Source organism: Colius striatus, chromosome 13, assembly GCF_028858725.1.
Source record: "Colius striatus isolate bColStr4 chromosome 13, bColStr4.1.hap1, whole genome shotgun sequence".
NCBI lineage: Eukaryota > Metazoa > Chordata > Aves > Coliiformes > Coliidae > Colius > Colius striatus.
The window spans coordinates 21,375,222-21,392,495 of NC_084771.1; the positions used below are offsets into that span (position 1 = coordinate 21,375,222).

Consider the following 17,274-nt stretch of genomic DNA (forward strand, 5'->3'; position numbering starts at 1 on the left):
TCAGGTAATCGTGGACGTAAGGCTACCTCTGAGCACTGCCTTTAATTCCTTCTGCAAGCCAGTTTGTGACTAACATAATGACACTAGAAATTACACTGTGTCCTTTTGTTTTAGCTTAGCAAGTTCCAAAATAGCTTCTGAATAAATTACATTGACTGACCTACAAATCTGACCTATATCCTTGTTTTGAATTTAAAGAGCAGAAAAAAGTATCAGTAATTACATGTACTAATAGCAAAGCTGTCATAATACATGTATTTTATATGATACATATATGTGTTAAATTTATACAACAAAAAATTTAAAATGAACTAAACATGAACTCCTAAATCTTATTTAAAAACCTCTAGGACTGTTTCTGTACAGATCTCAAGTGACCTTATCACCATTCATAACATAGTATGTATTACTCAAATACTGTTAGCTGCACACTAATTTTCTTATCTGGATGACTAAAAGACTTTCCATAAGGCAGCAAAGAAAGCCTACCTCACATCCTTCAGAGACTTTCAAAATGCCATTGAAAAAAACCAAAACAAATGCACATGTTTTCAACAAATGACTAGCAGAATATCTTCACTTCTGTTTTACTTACATAGAAATGAATTCAGGAAGTAAAAAACCCCATTTTTTATGGTTTATATTTACTTTAAAATCAAAATAGAACTTCTACATCCCCTCTTTGACCTGTTACATTCAAAACAACTGCAGCAAATCAGAGTTGATCAGCCATTCTCTGTAATTTGCACACCCTGTCCTTAGTCAAATCAGGGTTAAAGACAGAACGAGGCTCAAGCCTGACGTATCTCACAAATTCACTGGAGAACACAAAGAGCACTCTTGGTTTGTGCTCTTTAGTTCCTTATACCATATGGGGTGGCCACATATTACAATGATGACTATGATATACGGAATTAAAAAACAGTTAAGAGATAGAAATCCTTCTACTTCCACTTCTCAAACTACCTACATGTTCTTAACTGCTTAATACTTAGAACTCATCTCAAAATCTAGCATTCTTAAAAAGAAGTCTATTATGGCAGTATCATATGGATAAAGAATTAAAACCAGATTTTATATCTACCAGGTGCATATATATATTAAAAACTTCATTATAACATGAATGCACTGCTTACAGGAAGTCATTATTTTTCATAAGTTAAAGAAGATATTTTACCAAAGTGATTTGCATCAATATTTTATCTTAAGACAGGCCCAGACTCTTCCGTGCCCTGACAGGGATGACCTTCAAGTCATACTCATGCTGCATGAGCAAGCCCAAGTCTTGAAGTACTTTTCCCGTACTCTTTCACAAAAACTCCTCTCAATATCAGACAATTTAGGCAACCTCATAACAATACAATATTTTTAGCAAGTAAACTCAAAATTCAGAAGATTTTCATTTCATGCAATTGGCAAACATCTATTTCTTAGATAATTTCATTCCAAAGATCCCACCTTCTAAAGCAGGCTTCATTTTCAGAGTGTCTATTAAAATATAGTGTTTAATTGTGTATTTTCTCCTCCCAAAATAACTTCACCACTAAAAATTCAGGCTGCAGAACTTAAAATATCATGTAGGTGGTACAACTCACATACGACAGACTTTCCTAATGGAAATAACAGCATGACTTTTAAACTATTACTTGAAGCAGTCTGTACTAGTTTTACTCCTTACACTTTGCTGATACTCTCGGTGTTTCCTGGGAAGACAGAAATGTGTTTTAATGACACTAAAGAACCGAGAAGCAAACACATCACCAAAGACATAAAGAGAGCAGGAAGATGATCAAAGACTAAACTAGAAAACAGGATGGAGATGATACTCAACTAACTGGGATGTTCTTTTTCAGTTTTATTGATTACTTTTAATTAACTGTGAATGCCACAAAAAAATTAACAGAACCACCTAAAATTCAGTGCCTGCACGACCCTGAACAGCAAAGGAAATCACAGGATGTCTTCCAGACAGACAATAGCAGTATCTAAAGAGAAAAAAAAAAGTATCACTATGTATTGTACTGGGCCTTCTCAGAATAGAGGGAAAATATACTTGGAAATAAGTATTAGGACAAAATATACCTAATATACCTAATGCATTTATCACTCAGAACATTCTTTCCAACACTTTTTTTTCCAGAGTGCTATGAATACTTCAATACTATTTCTGTTAACATGGTGGATAAAAATATATGTCCTGAACACAGCAATAATCAAAATATCTGTCCCATTTGGATTCTCCAGAAGTAAGCAATTTTCCTCCATCCTCACAATGAAAAGAGTGTGAAAAGCACATACTAAAAGAGTAGTTAAGTACTGACAGAAGGTCCAGTCATCCCAGATCAATTATTTAATATGAAGAAACTGTTTGAAGTTATATAAATCATGTTATTTAATCTGGATCTTTTGCAGCACAAAGATTTAACTGTCATTCTTAGAACATCCTCAAACCACATCTAAATATTGCCATGACAAAGCAGGATGAGTCCCTCATAGGCATCTGATAGCTTTAACAACACTCCATCCACATTATGAAACCCTCTCCTTGCAACAGCCCCTATAAATGTAGTCATTTTACATTGCAGTAAAACTTCATCTAAGAGGGAAAAGATTAACATATTTATTAAGCATCGAGGCATACTCTTTGCCTGTTTAAGTACTGCTTCAAATACAACATTAGTACTACTTCAAATGCAACATGGAGTTTAATTAATTCTATTTCAAACAACTGTTAAAATGAACTGTTCAAAGCATAAAATTAAAACTACCTTAGGCATAGTATTTCCACACAGGTATTTTAATAGTAGCCTTACTGCAACTAACTGCAGTAATGACTTAAGACAGTATCTTGCACTATAGCAGCACTTAGACAAGTATTAACTGCAGAAAAAAAATAACTGAAGGTAAATTTTTAAATGGTTTACGGCAAAGGAACATCAATTAATAAAAAGCTGCCAACTAAAATATGTACAGAAGGCTTTACTACCAGCAGCAAACCCAAGTTCAGAGAGTATACTTTATCTATAAGGAAATTAAGCCTTTCTGCATAATTTAATCATATATAAATTAGAAGGTCCAGGAACGCTGACGTTCATCTCCACCTATAAAACTCACAAGATTTTTTTTTTAACCATTATTGAAGCATTAAATATCATCTTATACACACAGTGAGTAAACAAAGCCTATTTTAGCCTGACAAGACTCCCAGAAGCTGAGCCAAGTTTAATGCTGCTTTTAAAACATCTGAAGGTATTTGTCACAAGACACCTCCCATGTCCAATCTTATATACCAATTTCTATTGTCTATAGGTTACATTTCATGAAAAAAAAAAAAAACAAAATTCAAAGCAAAAATGTTAACTTGTTCAAAATGCAAAATTGTACACTATGGTTTTACAAGCCAAACGTAGCCAATTCAGGTTTAGAAGTATTAACAGGTATGATTGTATGCAAATATACATCACCAAATTACTTAGATCTGAAATGCTTCAGAAGAAAACGACAGAACCTGCTTTTCTCCTTTAAGTGTATTTATTAGACACGATAATTTCCCTCCTTAATCCTGACAAAGACTGGCGTTAAGGAGTTATTTTTAATTCTTCCACATGACAAGCATGGCAGCAAACTCCCAGTCTGAAACCTACTTTTACAGCCTCATGTTCCTGACTAAAGGGTACATAAACAGGGAGCTTCTACTATTGACATGCCTGCTAGGAGAGCAGTGTTAGTGTTTATTGCAGACTGAATTCTGAAATGTGAGAGTAGTGCACAAAGTAAATATCAAATAGAACATACTGTACCAGCTGACACACAGATTATGCATGTGTCACTTCACTGAAATTTCACTTCGTGCCTGCTCAGCTGCAATTAGATCAAGGAAGCAGCATGCTGCTAACTGCAAGTATACTTGTAAAACGGCAAGAAACACAGGATTTATTTAAATGGTGTTTATAATCACAGCACACTTACATCTAAATATCAGTAGCCATTCTCAAAAAAAATCTAGTTAGAGTTTTTTTTTTTACTTGATTTTATAAAGAGAGTATGTATCTACACAATGGCTTTTGTTTCAGTGCCAGAGCTTACATAAATCCACCAGCTCAGCTTTACTTGTCTGTTTTTCAAACAGTTCCTACTTGGCTGCCCATAAGGGTTTATCATCATAGGAAGTCTGTCAGCTGTTTGAGTAGGCTATCAGATCTTCTTAATTCTTGAGTCCAGTCACAAAGACTTCACACTCTTTCCATCTTGAAAATAAATATAACCAGGCCAATAGAAACATAACACTCGGAGAATGATTTTCATATGGTATTTTTCTTCATGAAGTCATATGGGTATGGAACAGAGCAACAAACAAGAACAAGGATTCATGGCAATGCTCTGTGTAGGTAAGAGTGGAATAAATTTGCTTCATGCCATGCACAGAGAAAAAAAAGGAATTGTTTTTATGAACTTGCAAGATAAATATATTCAGAAGAACTTTGGCACTATATATGAGAAGGAAGGAGCCACTAAAAAAAGCCAATACAGTGGCCACACCAGCAACTACAGAGAAAAAAACCCATATGTTGTAGCCTAAGAACACAGTCCTACAGACACGTCAAAAGTCACATCTAAGACATATTCCATTAGAGCCATTAATAAATGTCTAAATCGGTGTTACTCAAAGCAACTAAGGAGAACCAAAGGACTGGAAAAAACCATTTTAGCTCTACCACACCTTGCTAAATATTTAGTGCCAAGTGCAAAGCATGAAAGAGACGTCAGCATTTTTAATTTGGGCACAGGAAAAACCATCTAAAGCAAAAGTTTAGTTCTGCCACTGCCACTGAAATGAATTGCCTACAGATGACTATCTAAAAATAAGAGGGGAAGGGGGGGGCAGGAGACACTAACCGAAAAACCTCATCAAAAAATGCCCAAAAAACCCCACAATCAACAAAGGAAAAATGCCGTAAAACCCCAAATCCCAAGTATACTGAGAAAGAGATGGAAAAAGAGACTGAAGGTAAAAGTAGACAACAGGAGAGCCAACATCTAGAGTGTGAAACTTCAAATAACCCCATAATAAAACAAAACACAACTATATGAGAGGAAAGAGCAATCTTGAAGATCTCAAATTTCCCTGGCAGTTCCAGTAAGATGAATGTTTTATTCATAGCATAAGCAGGAATATAATGAAATTCTTTTCATTAAAGACACCGTACTCCTGTAAATCATACAGAAGTCTGTGCATGATTTAGCTATCAAATTTTAATTACAAGGACACTTGAATTGTACCATTTCAGTTTATTGGGATTCTGTAAGAGAAAGAAAAATGTTGACATTTCTGGCTTCCCCCCCGCCCATGGAAAGTCAGTCTATTTGTTTTTCCATCCTGTTTCCATATTCCCTACCATTATCTTGATTTGATTATTCTATTGGTTTTCCTCTTGTAAAAGGGTTTTTACACAACTAAATAAAAATCCATTTAAAATTTAATCCTACAATACTATCACACAGAGAGAAGAAAACCAAAAACTCAAAAGACTCTCAAATCTTCTATTATAGGCTTACATTTCAAATGTACAATTGAAGAGATAAAAACCTACATGTTATATATTTTTTTAACTTTAGTACATTAACTGCTGTTTTATTCACAAGAATTTGATCTAGTTTCAAGTTCTTCCTCAATAAATTGAGAGTAAGCTTGCAGAACTTATTCCTCTAATAAATAGCTAGGAAATTGTATTCAATACCATTTGAAGCATAGTTGCATCCATGAAAGTTTAACAAAACATTTCAGTGGCTATGCAAGCTATGCAGTTCCTGGCCTCCTAAAAGTGGCTACTTCTTTCAACTGTGAAGCAGATGATCTAAAAAACATACGTAAAGTTTAAATCTGTGTTTATAATCTGTTACCACTGTAGAAATGTAATCTCTAAAAGCTGAGTTACTGCTCTTTTGCTTAAGAAACAAAAATATTTCCCCATTGACTGGATAATTTAAGTAGAACAGCCAACAATAACAAATGCCTAGCTAAACCTGCAGTGCCCTGTGATGCATCTCCTCTCCTGAATAGAACTAGTGCTCCAGCTTTTAGCATTACATCCTTTTACAAAACATTTAAACTTGTAATTGAATAAAAAGATGGAAACAGATGGCATCTTTCATCAAGTAGACATAACGATATGGAGCTTTAGCTAAAGCAACATGATTAATGCCACAGCAAAACTGCTGAATCTTATAGATGCTAAAGAAAGAAGTTGTAAAGACATAAAAAAGGAGAGGGCTCATTACCTCCTGCCTCACCCATGGGTGAGGGTGTTCACTTTCACCCAGCTAATACTCCAGACCATGCCAGTGCTACTTAGTTCGTTATTCACATTCAGTTAACTGCTGCCTGATACAGAAGCAGCATTATGATACTTTGTAGTACCACTAGCACAATTTTTTTTACATTAAATAATGAGATAAATTTGTATAGATCTGTTTACATATCTATACACACACACACACACACACATACATCATCTTGTAAACTTGGAAATCTCTCTTGAATTATCCTCTATATTTTAAGTTTGTCAGGAAATTGGGATGACTTGAGGACTAATTCTAATTATTATACAGTACCCAAAGTGAAATATGAAAGTTGCACCTGTTGAAAATACTCTGCTTGCCTTTCTGTTTAATAAGAAACTCTCCAGAACATAGAAGGGGAAGGACAATATACTGCAAAATACATGCAGTTTTGTTTTACATCTGATGATATGAGTGACATTCAAGTCAAGCATTCTGGCATGTCTGCTTCAGTCTTAACATACTGTCAACTTTTATGCACAGCTACTTTGTTTCATGTTCAGAAAACTTTCTATTTCTGGAGCCTGACTTTCAATCATCATGTTCAGAGTATTTTGGATTAGACAGATCACATGCTATTAAAGTTAAAAAGCAGCAAAGGACTGTACATTGTTAACTCCCAAACAAAAAAACCCACAAAGGCTACTTACAATAGCTTTTCCCTAAGAAAATAGCATCCACTCAGACGAAGCTTAGTAATAGAGCAATCAAAGCAGATTCTGGTTTCATCTCTATTTTCCACCAATCTCTAAAATAAACTCCAATATTTACATTCCTGTTGGTAGAAAAAAACAAAGGTTAAAAACTTTTCCTTTTCACACAACTTTCAGCATAGTTTACTAAGGCACAATTCCAAAACTACAACTGAAAAAACCCAAACCAAACAAAAACATTTTGGCCAAGAAATTCAAATTAAAATACATTCCCAGGTCAGGAAAAGTCTGAAATTCAGATGTTTTACTGAAACTAGTAAGGCACATAAGACTAGGGGCACTCCAGAAGATGCACAGGGCAAAATAAAATCCTGGAATTGAAAACTAAAAGGCAGCAAAAAGGAGAAAGACTGTAGCAGCAGATAGAATAAGATCCAATGATCTAGTCTTCTCTTTCCCAGGAAATTCTGCATCTGATTATAAATTGGATTTCCTGAAACTCTCCATCTCTCTGCTGCTGTCTTATCCACCCTGGGAGGATCCCAACAGATGTATAAGCACTATCACAGATACACAGAGGTCTGAAATGAAGTCCATCTTCATACTTCAAAAAGCAAGATATGAACATATCTTTTCTTACTGTGCTGGTTACAAATGTAAGTCTGCCTCGTATCAGTGGGACCAGTCAAAAATAACCCACAAGTAAATAACAACCCTCATAAGAATGCTTCCACTTTTGCTTCTGGTTACAAAGAGCAAGGTCAGAGAAGGTACAGAACAATCATTAACTTCTTCCTTTGCTCTTCTTGGCCCATGTTGTAGGTGCCAAGTTTTCTACAGAGAGGAGTTGGGCAATTTTTAAAGGGCCTCAAAGAAAGCTGCAAATCAATCAAGTAGATAGCAAAGTGAAACATGCCAGAAAATTAGGAACATCCCAACAAGTTTAATCAACAAATTCACGACGAGAAAATTTGCTTTCTTGGGCAGAACATTTCACTGCCGTCTTCTGTAATACAGGGACTTATTTCACAATAAGCAAAGAGTAGGTTAAGTTAATGTATACCCTTACTGCTCTCTGTTAAGTGGACTTTTTGAAGTATTTGACCAAAAAGTGATTCCACCTCTCCCCTGCCCTGTTGGTTGCTTTTCCTTTTCTTTCTAAATTACTCTACTATAAGGTCTTTTAGCTTCTAATCGCTTAAGAAACAAAATCTTCTTACTTGGCTATATGAAGTACCAAAATCACAACCAGAGATTGTAGCAATGAATGGATAATGAAAGCAGTCCTGCAAAGACACCTAAAAGCAGTTTCAAGAACAAAAGCATACTTTTTAGCAGAGGTAGACTAGAAACGGTTAAAACAGACAGAAATCACCAAGCCTAAAACCAGTTCTTAAACCCATTTCTAGGACCTCTATCAGGAAGACAGGAGTATCAGAGAGACAGCACTACAAAAACAGAAGTAGACTGTTAATGGAATATATCAGCATAAATACACTCACTGTGCAAGAGAACTGCTTGAACTTCTAATTACAGTTGAAAAAAACAAAACTATCCCAGTGAAGTTCTTCCTGCAGAATTCCTAATAACTACTGAATCCTTACTACAGAAAACCTGAACAAAACTGCGTTAACAAGAAATAGGCAATCTAGAAAGTGATGGGTGTGTTTAAAAGTGTGTGCAAGGAGAGACAACACGATATTCAAATATGTCAAAAGAACCAAAGACGACCATAGAAGTGCCCATTAACAGAGTAAATCTTTCTCTCACTGATGTAAAAAGAAAACAGCGGTAAACGTTCTCTTTGTTCACCTGCGGCCCTCTGAGCTGTCCGCCGGGCTCGGCGTTCAGCCCCTCCGGGGGGCAGCGCTGGGACGGGCCCGCCCCGCCCGGCAGCGCCGGCGGCTGGTGGCGGAGGGGGCGCGCCCCGTCCCCAGGGCAACGCCTCCCCCGGCTGGCAGCCACCCACTCCCGCCGACACCGTCTGGGAGGGGACAGGGGCAGTGGCGGCCCCGACAGCCCACCGGCACCACCTGCGTGAGGGGCGGGAGGGCCCCAGGCAGCAGGGAGAGACACGCTACCCCGCGCGGGGAGCCCTTCCGACCTGCCCGTCGCAGCAAGAGCTGCCAGAGTGGGAAACCTGGGACCCCATCCCGTCCTCTGCCCCAGGGTAACAACGGCCACAGCCGGGCCCACCTAACAACTCACCGCGCCGCGTCCCGCTCGTACCGGCACCGGCTGCAGGACCCGCCCCACAGCCAGCGCACGCCGAGAAAATGGCGACTCCCGGCAGCCTCTCCGGCCCCTCTCCGCGGCTCTGAGGCAGAGGGGAGCAGCGCCCTCTGGCGGGCCGGGGGGAGGTGGGGCGCGGCGCGGCGCTGCAGGCCGGTGCCCGCCGGCGGAGAGCGACACGTAGTGGCAGCAGTCGGGAACCGCAGAGCACCAGTGCCCACCGCGGGCCTTTTTCCGCCCGTCACTTCAGCCCCGCTCCTCAGGCACCTCAGCCCCCCCAGGCACCTCAGCCCCGGGCCTCAGCCTCTTCTGCCCCGTGCTTCAGTCCTCTCAGCCTCCTCAGCCTGGCACTTCAGACTCCTCAGCCCCGCACTTCAGTTTCCTTAGCCCCATGCTTCAGCCTCCTCAGCTGCCTCAGCCCCACGCCTGTGCGCCTGCCATTTCTCTGTTCCCTCTTGTGCCTCTGCTCCCACTGCACCCCGGCTGCCTGCTGGCTTACCTCTGCTCTCTCATCATCTCGAGCTGCCCCGTCATTGCACACTACCTTATTCAAACGGCTTCTGGTCTGGAGCACGCCAATCCCCGTGCTCTCCTTGCTTTCCTTCCTCGTCTCCACTATTACAGCTTGTTACAACTGAAATCAGTGAAACACATGGCAGTGTAATGTGGAGGGGAGCTCCCAGATGGCCTGTTCATGCTGGTTTGCAGGCTGTAGGGCCCTTCAAAGACTCGCAGATGATGTCACTGGCCAACTGGCAAGAGAGACATGAATAAAGTTACAGGTTTGACCTAAATAAGGTGTAGTTTGTAAGAACCACCTTGGCTGAAAAACTTCATGGCAGTGCAGTTATTTATTCTGAAATATATGGACTTCTTATCAGAGCAGTGTGGTAGATGATTGAGACTTCTCTGAACTGAAGGGAAAATATTTCAAAAGGTCTGAGATATTTCAAATACATTGAGGCTAATGAAAAACTATCAGAAAAGATACTACTACAGAGAGGTTCTTGTTAATATTTCTCTTAAAGAAACCAGCAATTTGTCTGCAGTGCTATAAACTTTTCATAACTTCATATTGCAAAGATGTGATTAAGCCCACGATTACCTTTAGGCAGTCATCTACTTAGCTTTTGGTCTAACTTAATTCCTCTAGTTCAAACACTTCTTGTTCTGCAAAAATAATATAAAATACATGTTTTACAGTCACTCTTAAAAGTATATTTGTTTCCGCACTTCTGGCATCTGGTGAAGCTACTATGATACTCACTTCTTCATGAGTACTGAATACTACAAAATTATTGTTTCATTATATTGGAAATGTTCTTTAATGAGAACAGAGATGCCCTCAAGACACGTGCTATGGAAACAAATCACTTTAGACACACACCTGACAAATTTTAAAACATACCTGTCAAATACATAGTCTAAATCTCCGTCTCTCTGGTAATGTTTGCACAAACTACTTTTATTTTTTTATTTGTATCCTCTACCTCTTTAAGAGAAAAAAAATCAAACGTAAAAGGCTTGAGTATTACAGGCAATATTTGTGTGAGCCAGATGGAATTTGGTTGCTTAAAAATGCTAAGATGATAACTGCACACGTTTCCCTACCTGAGAAATAGCTTTTTTGCAGTAGTGGAAGTCACATAAATCTAAACTCATTTCACACCAGTCCAAAACAAGATCATTTATTTAAGGATCTTTGGCATAATATGATATGGTAAGAGGTTTGTACCCTAACACTGCAATGTGAACATGAATATTTAATCTTATAAATCCTTGTCATACCACATTAATAATACATTCATTAGCAATGATTTTCACAAAGGCCAATGCTCTGTTGAGGTTTTGATACTTTTCCAAGCAAAGCAGACTCTTTTTAGAGGCCACAATGTGTTTTTACAGTGAGAGAATTACAGGTTTTGATGAGTAAATTGAAAACTTTGGTAAAACAAACCCCAAAAGCTCTAGCAGCACTACCTAGAAGAACTAGAAGATAAGAAACATAACAGAAAATAACCACACTGGCAATAAGGACAGTAATGGTTATAAAACATTTATTTTCAAAGCAAGTTGTGGTTCCTGTTGAGTTTAATCAACTTAAATTTCAGTTTGAATAAAGTTCTGAATCAGCCAGTGGAGCTGTAAACCAAAGAGTGCAGTCATACTGTAAAGCCAACAAAATGCCTGTGGTGATCCAACAGCATTAACTCTAATTGTATTACTTCAAAGAACTTTTCTATTGCAGATAGAATTGCACAATAGTAGTAGTACTTGAGCTACAGAAAGTAATTAAACTTTGAAGAAAATGTCAAGCATTATCTTTGTCAACACAAATGTTTGCTTTGGCTGTATTCCCTCTTCCCTTTCAAATGGAATGAACAAAATTGTTACTAAAATTTGTTGAATGGTCTATATTGAAATAGTTTTCTGACTTCAGAATATAGTTTTCTGACTTCACATAGATGTAGCCTCACCAAGCTTTCCTGTCTGCTATTTTGTGCAAGTACTTGTAGCCACTACGTTACGGACCTTAAGTGACTACAGAGCGATTCCATCCTTGAGGTATCATTGTCTTAATCTTTTATTTTATTTATAAGTAATAAAAAAAAGCACACTAAAATTTTACAGAGATTAAAAGAATCATTAGTGAGATGAAAAATGAGAGAAAGTGAGAGAAAGAAAATGTCTCTCTCAGTCTGAGTTATACGCTTCACTAAATTATAATCAGTGGAAAAGGAAAATCATCTCACTGTGTAGAAGTGTACACGTGCACAACGTGGTTCGTGTAGTGCTGTGTCCTTGCATGATGTACTGTATTGCATGTAATTTCTGCTATGAATAAGTAAAGAAACAAGACAGTTAAATTGAAAAGTAGATGCTACGTGGTGAGAGTTTACACACTGTTATCCTAAGCCCAGTACTGCACAACACACTGGAATTTATGTATTTGTTTCTTTTACTCTGGGAAGTTATTTACCTTATATATTAATACACAGGGTTGATTTAAACTGCTGTACTTCATTAAAAATGTCATTTTAAAAAGTAAGCATAAGTCAGCTCAGGAATTTGAAGTGCCTGGGAATGGTGATTTGGCTGCAGATCATTTGACAAGGCACACTAATAATAAAGGGATAGTACTTGGAAGCATAAAGAGGAGATTCCAAACCCTGCATAAGGGAAGTCCAAAAGGTGAATTTGAGGAGACTTTCTGCTTAGTGAAAGCTATTTCAATGTCCTTCTGCTTGGAGGTTTGGGGTGGGTTGTTTTGAGTTTTGAGGTGGTGTTTTTTTGGTGAAACATGAGCATTTGGTAGCTTGGTCGATTTCCAAATGTTACAAACTGTTTAATGCAAAGGTGATCTTTTAACATTGTTCTTGGGTGATAAGTTGGTAACATTTTTGAGATTAATGTACCTTCTACTCAATTTTCTAAGATTTTTTAAAGTCTTTCTTAATTACTATTCCAAATCTTTAATTATGTATTTTGGAGTAATGTGGAGAGTTCTAATTAAATTGTAGAAAGTGTCATGCATTTCAATAAGGACAAATGCAAACTCCTGCAGCTGGAAAGGAATAACCCCTTGCAATGACAACTACTGGGAACAGCCTGCCTGGGAAGTGGCTCTATAGAAAAGGACCTGGAAATCTCAGTAGACTGGAAACCAGCAGTGTGCCCTGGCAGCAAAGGCGGTGGATGGTATGAATAGGAGCACAGGACCCACTGATGGAGGAGAGTCATTATTCCCCTTCCCCCAACACTCATTAGACCATATTAAGAATACTACATAGAGTTTTATGAATACCAGTACAAGAAAAATCCTGATAACTGAGGCAAGGTCCACACTCCTGGATCACTTGGATGATTGGGGTGGTCAAGGGAAGAGGAGAACTTGTTCAGCCTGGAGAAGATAGGACTTTGGGGGATGTAACAGCAACCTTCCTATGCTTAGAAGAGGGTGTGAGAAATGCTGATGTTATTTTTGCAGAATTAGAAGAGAAATGAAGACAAAGAATTGGGTTTTTTTCTGTCATCTGTTTCTATATAGTATTAATCAGCGAACTGGCCTTGTCCCTTTCTGTGTAGTGTAAATCAGTGAATTGGCCCTGGGACTGTTATCTGTTTCTGTGTAGCAACTAACATCTGTTTGTTTGAAGTGTTAATTAGAGTTTAAATCTTAGGACTGTGGGGGGAATCTACTATAGGATACAAAAACCAGACATCCTCGGGGGAGGATTTTTAGGCACCTCGAGAAGTTGTAAATCTTGGAGTACCTGATCAATGGAGAAACAAGGGAGGGACCTTGCGGCCGGGGATAGGGTATGAAAAGCCGAATATTGTATCTATCAGGTGTGCCTGCTAGCTAGGACACCCTCTTGCAAGAACGCTTAATAAAACTGCTTCACTGCAGAATCTGACCTAAGTCTTTTGCGAGAAAGCCTGTTTTGTTTCTCACAAGGGATATCAAGAAGATGCCAGCAGGCTCTTCACAGCAGTGTGTCATGGAAGGGCAAGAGACAATGTGCATAAATGGAAATACGAGGTTCTGAGTGGGTATAAGCAAAAGCTTTTCAACTATGAGGATAGTCAAGCAGTGCCCATTCTTGCAGGGCTTCATGACCAGACTGGACAAAGCACCAGGTGTCTTTACTTGACCGCATAGCTGACCCTGCAGAAGGTTGTATTAGATTGCCTCCTGAGGTGCTTTCCCACTTGAATTATTGTATGAGTCTATGATTCAAAAATATAACAAAATATATATAATTGAAAAATGAAATCATCCCAGAAATATGATCTCTTTGAAACTTTCTCTACCTGATCGTGTTAAAAATTTCAGTTATAAGCTGTTTGAGTCAGATAAATATAAACTGGACTCAGTCAACAGTTCTTTGACACAAACTCTTTACTCAATAAGGGGTCATAGAGGTTCATATGAGAAACTATGTTTGTTGATATATTCCCTAAAACCTCTTATTTCCCATTAATCTCATCAACTCATTAATTGGCCCATTATTATCAGGTTACTGAACACAGTGAAAAAAGCTGTGCAGTCTAGAGCTGGAATTTCAGAGGTGCGGCAGAGAAAGAAAATCAAATGCAGAAAAATGACAAAACAGTGCCTTAACTAGGAACTTTTTCTCATGAATATGACAATAGAAAACAGAATACCTGATAAGTAACAGATGCCTGAAAGCTGTGTTTTTCCCTTGAATAATATCCAATGTTCCTGCTACCATTTGAAGAAAAGATGCCGTTGTTTGAATAGGAATAGGAAAGCTCTGCATTTGTATGCTGATCCACAGAAAATCAAATCTGATTCTTTCTTCTAAAAGAGTATGACACCCATTCCCTTTATCCACAGCACTTGCTATCACAGCATATTCTTCATTTTCTTTCATTGCAAGTAAGTGATAAACATAATTCTCATTACATTTTAGTGAAGGTAGTGGAAAAGTCTGAAGGGAAGTTAGAGATAATTAGAGGTATCACAGTATACAAATAGCAAAAGTTGAAAAAACACAATGAGGCTTCTCAATTTCAGCAATGAAATTTTAGGCAGAACAACCTTTCCTATAACCCCCAAATCCATTGCTGATGAGACAATAAAATACCTTCTTATTAAAATGAAAATCATCGAAAAATGGTGGCAGAACTGAACCAAATAATGTATGCCCTGTGGAAAAGTTATCATTTAAGCATGTAAAAACCCAATCTTCTTCTGATGTCTTGGTATACCGCTAGCTGAAACTACTTCTAAGTTCACTTGCATGTGGTGTCAAATCAGAGACAAACAGACTATTTACTTTCTTTCACAATTCACTGAGCAGGCGAGCAAAGATGAATGCCAAATGAAGAGGAAAATGCTAAACGTGCAACTAGTGTTTTATTTTAGTTCTGTTTTAACTGATTGATGCCAGAAATAATTATCTAGAGCTAGGACTTCTAACTTGGCATGCCTGTGGCATAGGACCACATATATTACTCTCTGTTCGTAATTCTCTGTTCATGATGCTTGAATATTAGTGCTAGCACACAGGTACTATATGATAGTGATAGAAGTAGAAAGTACCAAGTTTAAGGCAATGCTTGGATATTCCCCGCATTTTTCCACACGTTTTCTTGATTGGAGACAAGCGGCAGAGAGGGGTGAAGAGGAATGCTATGATTAACAAACATTTCTCTTTTAACTGATCACTTTAGTCATTCAGTTTCCGCACATCCCATTGATGATGTCTGAGAATTATTATATATAGGGGAAACTTGAGATGACCATCCAAATCGTAGCTGGGCAGGCTTTTCTGTAGTTCCTAAACACTTTATATTGCTGCTTAAATAGAAGTTTAAAAATATTCTTCTTCAGATGTCAAAGGCAACTGTATTTTATCTGGTATGTTCTGACTTTGGACTCACTCAGAATCAAAGTATCAGAAGGAGAAGCAGCAGCAGAACAGAGAACAACAGACAAAGTACCACCTAGTAGACTGCTTTCAAGGTAGGGATTAAAAAATGAAGAATGTGGACTGGCCAGCCTGGATGGGGCTTTGAGCAACCTTATCAAGTAGAAGGTGTCCCTGCCCATGGCAGGGAGGTTGAAACTAGATGATCTTTAAGGTCCTGTCCAATCCATACCATTCTATGATATTATGATTTTATGACCTACAGTTTCAGAAATAGCTTATTTGACACCTAACACTCAGCAAACTCCAGGTTTAGGTAAGGGTTTTCTCTTCCATGATTATCATTAGGCACTGATACAGTTTCATTTTAACATACCTAGTATCTGGACTACATAGCCCAAACAAGGGTGTGAACCATGTTGCTCAGAGTTTGACCTACTGAAAATTAGGTTTTACCTTCATAATCTCTCAATGCACTAAGTCACAGTAAACCAGCACAAGGTACTTAAGGTCTTCAAACTTTTTCTCACATATGCCATGGGGTAAGTGCCTACAAGCTTCAATAACAGGCACATCAATCAGCTCTGGCAAGCTGTGGTTATTGCCCACATACTGGTAAGTGGTGACTGTTGTTTCCAAACTTTGGCTCCCTACATTTCCTGCATGACCAGCACCCAGCCAACCCTCCACAGATGCTTCAGTCATCTGGAACGTCTCTTCTGGAGAGAGGCAGAAGCATAAACTGCAAGCACATGCTGCAGAGCTGCTGGGACATCAGTATGGGCTGCCCGGCTCTCCTGATGCTGGACAGCCACTGCCACAGGGCTGCTAAACCAGACCCTCTGTATGCATGACTGCAGGCTAATTATGGGCTGAAATTAGCAATGGTATTTTATCAACAGGGTACAGTAAGTCAAATACCATTTTCTGTGGGATGGATGTAATCCAAGAGGAGATACAGGCCCATTCTGAAGCCTACCTAGCTATTAGACAAACGAGCGAGTGATGAAGCTGTGAATTCAGGAATATGTGCTCTGCAAGTTATACTCTGCCATTCTGCAGTAGTATACTCAGATAATGCTACAAGACTCTGAATAACATTGCCAGCAACACAATCACTGCCCAGTTTACAAGATATGCAAGTTTTCTAGCTTTTTCCACATTTGATTAGTTTTTTCATTCCGCCCTCATTCTTTACAGCAGGTAACAGGAATCATCCATGGAATGGTTCCAGCACAGATTGTGAGCAAATTCCCTTAGAACAGCTTGTCACCATCCTTCAAACAAATCCCAGCAGTAACTGACTTGCAGATTTCCACTTCTGCACTTACATTTTGCCATTTGGTGAGACCGTGATTAATGAAACAATTATCTTTTTTCTTGTATTTGTAGATTTCACCAGTGTTCAAAGCCATTGCTGAACCAGAGGTTTTGGGTAGTCTTTTTGTCTTTTCTCATTCATGCTAATCAGAAAAAAATAAACGGCATTCTTTAAAGCTTTCACCAGAAAGAAATGTGCGTTGAAGTAGCTGAAATATATTGTCAAGCAAATAACCGGTCTGCTGCCTACCAAATGCAGTTCCAATTGCATTGCTCCAGGCATTGCTCCCAACACCATTTTTAAGAAATAATGCCTCTTCACAGGCATTCTG

General features: G+C 38.5%; 1 protein-coding gene across 5 annotated transcripts in view; it reads right to left on the reverse strand.

The window, feature by feature from the left end:
* XIAP (X-linked inhibitor of apoptosis) overlaps positions 1-17,274 on the reverse strand; it is a 35,082-nt gene that overhangs the window by 12,470 nt on the left and 5,338 nt on the right. For 3 of the 5 annotated variants that reach the window (XR_009819655.1, XM_062006675.1, XM_062006671.1), the window contains exons 1-2: positions 9,201-9,294; positions 6,990-7,114 (exon numbers count right to left, since the gene is read on the reverse strand). The gene's annotated coding sequence lies outside the window, so the exon portion shown is untranslated. Of the gene's footprint in view, positions 1-6,989; positions 7,115-9,200; positions 9,295-9,768; positions 9,977-14,393; positions 14,509-17,274 lie in introns of those variants that run through there. The other 2 variants (XM_062006674.1, XM_062006673.1) reach the window with 2 other exon arrangements.